Source organism: Aotus nancymaae, unplaced genomic scaffold (assembly GCF_030222135.1).
Source record: "Aotus nancymaae isolate 86718 unplaced genomic scaffold, 86718_ANA_hifiasm-v0.15.2.pri h1tg000036l, whole genome shotgun sequence".
NCBI lineage: Eukaryota > Metazoa > Chordata > Mammalia > Primates > Aotidae > Aotus > Aotus nancymaae.
In genome coordinates, this window is record NW_026988450.1 from 23,074,662 (window position 1) to 23,083,095 (window position 8,434).

The window sequence follows — 8,434 nt, forward strand, 5'->3', positions numbered from 1 at the left end:
AGGATTGGTAAAATTACAGGGGGAAATGGAGACCTACCTATTCATCATTCTAGAACACAGTAATCTTTATTTATTTGTCTATTTATTTATTTGAGACAGAGTCTTGCTGTCACCCAGGCTGGAGTGCTCTGGCACAATCATAGCTCACTGCAGCATCAAACTCCTGGACTCAAGCGATCCTCTCACTTCAGCCTCCCAAGCAGCTAGAACTATAGGCACATGCTGCCACACCCATCTAATTATTTTTTGGAGACATTGAGTCTTGCTATGTTGCCCAGACTGGTCTCATACTCTTCATGTCAAGCAATCCACCTGCCTTGGCCTCCCAAAGCACTGAAATTATTGGTGTCAGCCATCACCCCGGCCGGAATATAGTAATTTTAAATAACATCCACATGCATGATCGTATTTGATGCTGCATAATTGTGAGGAAAATATTAGCATCCTCATCTTGCAGATGACAGAGAGATTAGACAAGTGGCTAATTAGCAACAAAACAGGACTAGAGCTGAAACTATTCTTTCCAAAACACTGCAACGTTCTTCCCCTTACATAAAGCTTTTTATGAGGAGTGGGGAAAGACTGGAATAGAAATTAAAGACAAATAAGATTAAGTACTGTACTAAATTCTATAACTGTAATAGTGTATGTGGAAATCGAAATATAAGTACTTTCCAGAAAGTTTGAGTACATTTAAAATGTAAGTTTTACTTTTCTTTTTTTTTTTTTGGAGACAGTCTCACTCTGTCACCCAGGCTGGAGTGCAGTGGCGGGATCTCAGCTCGCTGCATCTTCCACCCCCTTGGGGTCAAGTAATTCTTGTGCCTCAGTCTCCCAAGTAGCTGGGATTACAGGTGCCCACCACCACACTCAGCTAATTTTTGTACTTTTAGTAGAGACAGGATTTCACCATGTTGGCCAGGCTGGCCTCTAACTCCTGACCTCAAGTGATCCACCTGTCTTGGCCTCTCAATGTGTGGGATTACAGGTGTGAGCCACCATGCCTAGCCTATGTTTTACATTTTTATCTGTGTAAGATGAATAAGATGTTCTAAAAGGCAACCAGGATGCTATGAGGGCTGTTGAGGGAATCTTTTGAGGTTAACAAACAAGGCAGTTGATTCTCACACAGCTTGGGGACATTTGTCAGAGGCAGAATACTGCATGGATAGAGAGAGAGAGAAAGACTATTTCATTGAATATTAGCCACTTTTGCTTATAAGATGCACCAGTATTTTATTTGACACTAACACACACAAAAAAACCAATCCTGCCTGCCAATAACACTGTGATGTATACTTATAAGTAAATTGTGGGATGGATTTCAACTTCAGAGATGTTTAAATTTGGAAGCATGTACATCCCTAAGCCAATGAAAAATGGAAAGAGATAATATTTTCACCATCATGCATTTTATAACATGCTCTTTGGGCAGTCCTAGGGAGTTGATGCTAACTTGGTTGTTTTGCCGAAGGGGAGGTTAAAAGGAACTAAATGACCTGGACAGTGTCCCACAGGCTCAAGCCCAGCCCTCTCTGCAGAGCTAGCACTGTTCATTTGCTTGCATTTCTTCTCTTCCTGAGGGTGTGATGTCACTCCACATTGAGGGTCAAAGATGGGTAAAAATGGTTCTTCCCTAAGGAGACCAAAATCCAGTGGAGGAGCTAGACATGTCAATAGTCACTGCAGCAGGTGGTGATAAGTGTTACTATTAAAGGGAAGAGGAAGGGATGTCTGAGATACTGACACTGGAGCTTCACAGACGAGAAGGATTTTGAATTTGGGTTATAAAGGTCAGGATTGGGTAACTATTCGTCTCTTTACGTTCTCCCTGGAAAATGCAGATTCAACCACCAGGAAAACTCCGATAACTTTTGGAAAGGTACTGCCTGCATAGGTTAGTACGCATTTATTTAATAATGCCAAAATGTTTAGACAAGTATCCAAAGATGCCTGTTTAAGGTGGTATGCATAACACTTTGAGTAATTCTCCTATCACCTTATAGAAAGCAGTCAAGTACATCACCACTAAGGTTTATGCTGCCGTTTCTATGCCTTTGACCCCAGCAATGAAAAAAATGCAAACTGGATATGGAAGTGGTAAAATAAATTCATTGGTTGCCTATAAAACATCAATTTTTTTCCTTCTTTTTCTAATAGATGTTTTAGATTTTCCTTTTCAGAGGAAGTACCTCTTCCCTCCATTATTAGGCAGCACCCCTAGTTCTAGGAATGAGCTTTAAGGATTAATCTTATCCTCAGTCTACAAACCCATCACTCAGGGCCAATCAGAGCCCCAGGGATCAGGGACATTTGTTCAATAGATGACTTGGCTTCACCTCTTCGCATACTAGGGGAGAATAGGGATGCTATGTGAAGCCAGTCTGAGATCTTAGGCAAAAAGCCAGGGAAGACAGAGCGAGGGAATCACAGGGGCTTTGGGGTTGACATTAGAAGTCAAACTTCCCCCTTCTCAATCCTCTGCCCTATTAAATCTTTTTTATAATTTATGCCATTTTCAATTGCAGTTTCCGTGGCTTTAAACAAAAGGACTCAACAGAGGGTATATGGAAAGTGAAAAGAGCTCAAGTTTTAAAGAGAAAAGTAGATCTGAACTGTGGTTCTATCGCTTATTACACAACATGAAATAAATTATTGTAAACTCAAACCTCAGCTTTTTGATCCGTAAAAATGGAGATAAAGAAGAAAAGCATTTAATTATATAATTTACACATGTCTAGTATAGTTCCTGCTTTATAAAAATGAACTGGTAATTAATGATAATTATTGTATTTTTGCCCTGGACTTTAACACAAAAGACATGCTTTAATGATGACTAACCTTTTTTTTCATTAACTAGTGTGTTAGACTACATGGTGCAATCAGAAGAGCTCTGTGGTGGGGTCTAAAGCCCTGGTTTTGATCCTGCCAATGAGTGATCGTGGGCAATTCATTTAGACTCTCTGGGTCTCAATTTCCCCCATATAATTTGATAATGAGAGCCAAGAAAATCTCCAAGAACCCTATTAGCTCAAAAATTGTAATATTCAATTTAAGTAACAGTGTAAGCCACAAGAGAGTGGTCTCATGTAATCTCTTTGACCTTAATAGTAGGCTGCAAGTAACACAACTGAAGAAGTGACTTTGCAAAGTCTCTCCAAGTAGAGCTAATTTGGAGACAGACATTTACATCCACAGGTTAATTACAAGTTCATTATAAATGCTTTCCTGGATGTGCATAAGTCATGGTGATTATTGAAGCAATTACATGCTAAAATATTTTTGATTTAAGAATGTTGTCGTTGTGTGTCCATAACTCACTAGTTGTATGACCTTAGGGAAAGTACTGAGTACTGAGTTTCTCTGAGCTCAGGATCCCAGCTATAAAATGAAAGACTTTGAGAAGCTCTGTGAGATCTCCTGCAAATCCAACACTGATTCTATGAATATAATCTTCTGATTCAGGGGTAGGCAAATTATGCCTATTTGTATGGCCTGTAAGCTAAATGTTATTTTACATTTTTAAAAATGATGGGCAAAAATCAAAAGAAGCGTGTCATGTGAAACTTAAAAGAAATTCAAATTTCATTATCCATAAGTAAAGTTTTATTGGAACATAACCATGTCCATTTGTTTCCATATCATCTATGGCTGCTTTTATGCTAGAAGGGCAGAGCTGAGTAGTCGCAGCAGACAGAAACTGTGAAACCTGCAAAGCCTAAAATATTTACTACCTGGCCTTTGTAGAATATGTCTGCCAACGCCTACTGTACGTGTCCAGTTCTAAAATTCTGTGAACTAAAACACAGAGCTGGGCCAGAGGTGGTGGCTCACACCTATAATCCCAGCACTTCAGAAGGCCAAGGTGGCTGGATCACTTGAGGCCAGGAGTTCGAGACCAGCCTGGCCAACATGGTGAAACCCCATCGCTACTTAAAATACAAAAATTAGCTGGGTGTGGTGGTGCACACCTGTAATCCTAGCTACTCTGGAGGCTGAGGCAGGAGAATCACTTGAACCCAGGAGGTGGAGATTTTAGTGAGCTGAGATCAGGCCACTGCACTTCAGCCTGAGCAACAGAGTGAGACTGTCTCAAAAATAAATAAATAAAAATAAATAAAACTTAGAGCTAGACACATTCAGTAGGCATTGGCATCTGCCAATGTGCCATAGTGACATTAAACACTTTGTAAACTACACAGCATTCATCAATATGTCAGGGTTCAGATAAAATGGAATGCTGAAATTAAAAAGGCGCAGCCAGAACATTTCACACCCAGCTAACATTGTTTATGATGGTAAAGCTACGGATAGTGCCAGGTTTACTCCTGTGCTACTGGAAAATGCTGTGGAATTATAAGAGAGCTTACAAAAATGAAAAGAAAATCATCTGGATGACATTAAAGAAGTCATCTAATTTTGTTCCTTTTACGGTAAATAGCCTTCTGTGATCCACAGCAGAGATGTTTACAGCAAAGTGTTCTTTCTTCCCACATGAAAAACCCTCCTTGTGTCAGCAAAGGGCAGAGAGTCCTTCGAAGCCTGCCACACGAAAAACTAGAGAGAAATGTGCCCCTTTGAGGGAGAGGAATGTCCTACCCCATTTAGCTCTAACAAGTAAGTAGGAAGTAAGTGCACTCAGTGGCCAGCAGCAGCCCTGCGTGGGTGTGAATGCAGCTCATGGCTGTATATTACGGCTTTGACCTTGGTCCTAGACACTTGCTTGAGGGAAAACATGTTCTTTGCATACTTAGCCTCCAAATACTCTCTTACTCACGGTACATTTATTAAGGCCTATTTAATACCAGGAACTATATAACACATTTAATGTATCTTATCTTGTTGAAGCTTACAAGGCAGGTGTTACCATTTATTTTTCACAGTTGAAAAAATTAGAGTTTGATGATGTAAAATAACATGCCCAAGTTAGAAATATTCAAACCAGTTCTGCAATTTCCAGAGTGCACATTTGTTTTCTACTTGGAAAACGAATTGTATAGTTAACAATTGAATTTCTGTTAAGATTTCATAGACTTTTTTATGAGAAATATCTTGACAAATAGGGCATAGTTAGACCATTAAAAGAAAACCTAAGACATTAAACCTTGTGGCATTATTTTCTGTTAAGTTTCTTAAATTTTAAAATAATTAATGATAAAGAATATTGAATTCGAGGTTGGAAGGACTAGGTTCCAAAGGTGTTTTTTTTGTTTTGTTATGTTTTGTTTTGTTTCGTTTTGTTTGAGACAGGGTCTCGCTCTGCAGCCCAGGCTGAAGTGCAGTTGCCCAGGCTGTAGCACAGTGGCAGGATCCCAGCTCACTGCAACCACCACCTCCTGGGCTCAAGGGATCCTCACACCTCAGCTTCCCAAGTAGCTGGGACTACAGATGTGCACTATCACATCCAGCTAATTTTTGCATTTTTGGTAGAGGCAAGAGTTTTGCCACGTTACCCAGGGTGATTTCAAACTCCTGGACTCAAGTGATCCTCCAGCCTTGGCCTCCCAAAGTACTAGGATTACAGGCACGAGCCACTGAAACTAGCCAAGGTTCTAGTTTTGCTTTTACTACTCTCTACCTATGTGATGAGGGCATTTACTCAAACTCTGCAAGTCTGTTTTCTTCATCTGTAAGGGAGGGACAGCAAGATCTACTTTGATAATGCCACAGGGATCTTGTAAGGATCAAGTAAAATAGTATATGTGAAAGTGCTTTGAAAACACTCACTATTATTTCTTGGTTACTGTTGGACTCCATTTTTTATATTGAAGCTTTTTATATTAAAATGTTTATATTCTAAGAAGTAAACAGAAGCGTGTCTCAAAGATTTCAGTAGATGTAAATGCAGGCTTTGTACACACTGTTGGCTTAAAAATATAACTTTCAAAAGTGTATCTCCTTTCACCAAGCTTAGAACGATAAAATTATTATCATAAAGAAAAACTATCTTCTAAATTTGCATAAGATGTTATGCAAAGAGAGTGGCACAGTCACAGTTACAAACCCTCTAGGAGTTTGCATTAAAATGCAATGTCAGATGTGGCAAAAGTTTAAATTCCATGCCCACACACCACACGGCACACATGTGCACCCACCCACCTAGATTATAGCCACCAATATTATTTCCCAGAAGTTCCTGCTTTTATAGCCTTTCAAGAATCACAGAGTGTGCCGGACCACAGATTAGCAGTAGTCTGCCTGTCTAGCAATGTCCATGTCGTGGCTATGTGGCCAGTCCACTTTCAAATATCTGACAAATTGGAAACACTCACCAAGTACAGACATTTCTCCTCCTCCTACAGAGAGCTGTCCAATCAACAGCCCATCTGCAGGCTAGTGCCAGAACAGAGTCAATATCCTCTCACTGTTTTTCCTCCTCTGAACTGTCTAGCACCAGCTGTTCTCCTCAGACCTGCTATTTCACAGTCCATGATTCAATTAATTCTGTCTCAGGAAATCATTCTTTGACATGTACACACACATGCTCTGTCATTCCTGCGTTAGTTTTGTAGGGCCGCCATAGTGAAGTACCACAAACAGGGTGACTTAAACAGAGATTTACTGCCTCACAGTAGCACAGGGAATCTGAGATCAAGATGTTGGTGGGTTGGTTCCTTCCGAGGGCTGTGAGGAAAGAATTTGTTCCACGCTTCTCTCCTTGGCTTAGAGAAGGTTGTCTTCATGTTCACATGGCAGTCTTCCTGTGCATGTCTTTGTGTCCAAATATTCCCTTTTTATGAAGACAACAGTCATGTTGGATTGGAGCCCTCCCAAATTTTAACTTAACTAATTACATCTGCAACAACCTTGTTTCCAAATAAGGTCACATGCTGAAATACTGGGCATAACACCCAGTATTGCAACATATGAATTTGGTCAGGGGCCGGGGGGAGACACAATTCAACCCATAATTCTTTCCCTTCTTCTTTTGTCTTCCAATTTGCTCAGATCCCTCAAGGCAATCTTTCATTCTCAATCTATCTCTTTTACATGCTCTCTACCTACCTGGTCAGCCTACAAATTAACCCATACAGAATGGGAACACATAAGAATGGGCATGTCTAAGAAAAAGAAGGCTGTGTGCTTCGAAATTTAACTAGATCTGGGTGGAGTGTGAGCAACTCCTAAAATCACTCAGGAGATATGGATTATCTTCAGAAGGTCTTTCTTCACTGTCCTTTATTTAAACCAGTTTGTTTTCTTTCCCTCAAGCACAATCGTTCAAGATAAATATTTCCCACATAGCATTTTCCTGTTTCAATCACTAATATTCAAATTCTATTGCACTGTGATATATTTTCATTGTCAATGTATAATATTTTAGGTGCCACAAAACAAATTGGAATAAAATTCCTGGCTGAGCACAGTGGCTCATGCCTATAATCCCAGCACTTTGGGAGGCTGAGGCAGGAGGTTCATTCGAGTCCAGGAGTTCAAGACCAGCCTGGGTAACATAGCAAGACCCTGTCTTTACACAAAATAATAATAATTTTAAAAAATTAGCTGTCTGTGGTGGCATGCACCTGTGGTCCCAGCTACTCAGGAGGCTGAGCCTAGGAGTTTGAGGCTGCAGTGAGCCGTGATCAGGCCACTGCACTCCAGCCTGGTGACAGAGAAAGACTCTATCCCTAAAAAAAAAAAAAAAAAGAAAAAAAAGAAAAAAAAGTCCTTATGAGATGGTAACTATTTCTTCTCCCCTTCGCATCCCCATCACTCCCCTCAAGACATCGTAACAATTTTTTCTGTAAGTATTTATTGCATGCCAGTTATGTGCTGGGCACTGCAGGAGATGTGGGAGATGCACACAGAAGTGACTCATGATGTCTGCTATAACGAGAGGGGCAGACACACATAATTAATGCTCCAAGCCTTGTAATTGTGGTATTTGTAAGATGATATGGCAGCACACAAAATGGAGTGATTAATTAAGCATCAGGTATCAGAAGTCATCGGCCCCTATCCATGCAATAAAGAACACATTCTTGGTGAACATAAAATCTCTTAGTACGTTGAGCCTAAGAAAGCAAGCCCAGCCTGCAGAAGAGAAAGGCATTTTAGCAGACTGTGGGAAGCCTGGGAGGCAGCTGGCAAGTGCAAGTGGGATGCCAGGTGAAAGAGTCTTTGAGCAGTCTTTCATCATCCAACCACGGGCCTGTGTCTACTGCTGTGGATTGGTTTGAATTTGTTAAGGACTCGGGTACGCTAAAGTGATGACTGCCATCTTTGACCTCAGGGACATGCACATTGCTCAGTGGAAATAAATGAAGTATTCCTGAACTTACTTCAAAAATTGCAATTCAAGCCTGTTCATCAATTTACAGGTGTCATTATAATCATCCAACCAATGAATTGTTGACACACTATTTCACCTACCCTACAGATGACTATTATGAGCTGCAATGTGGCCAGTCATCCATAGAAACATCTCATTTTC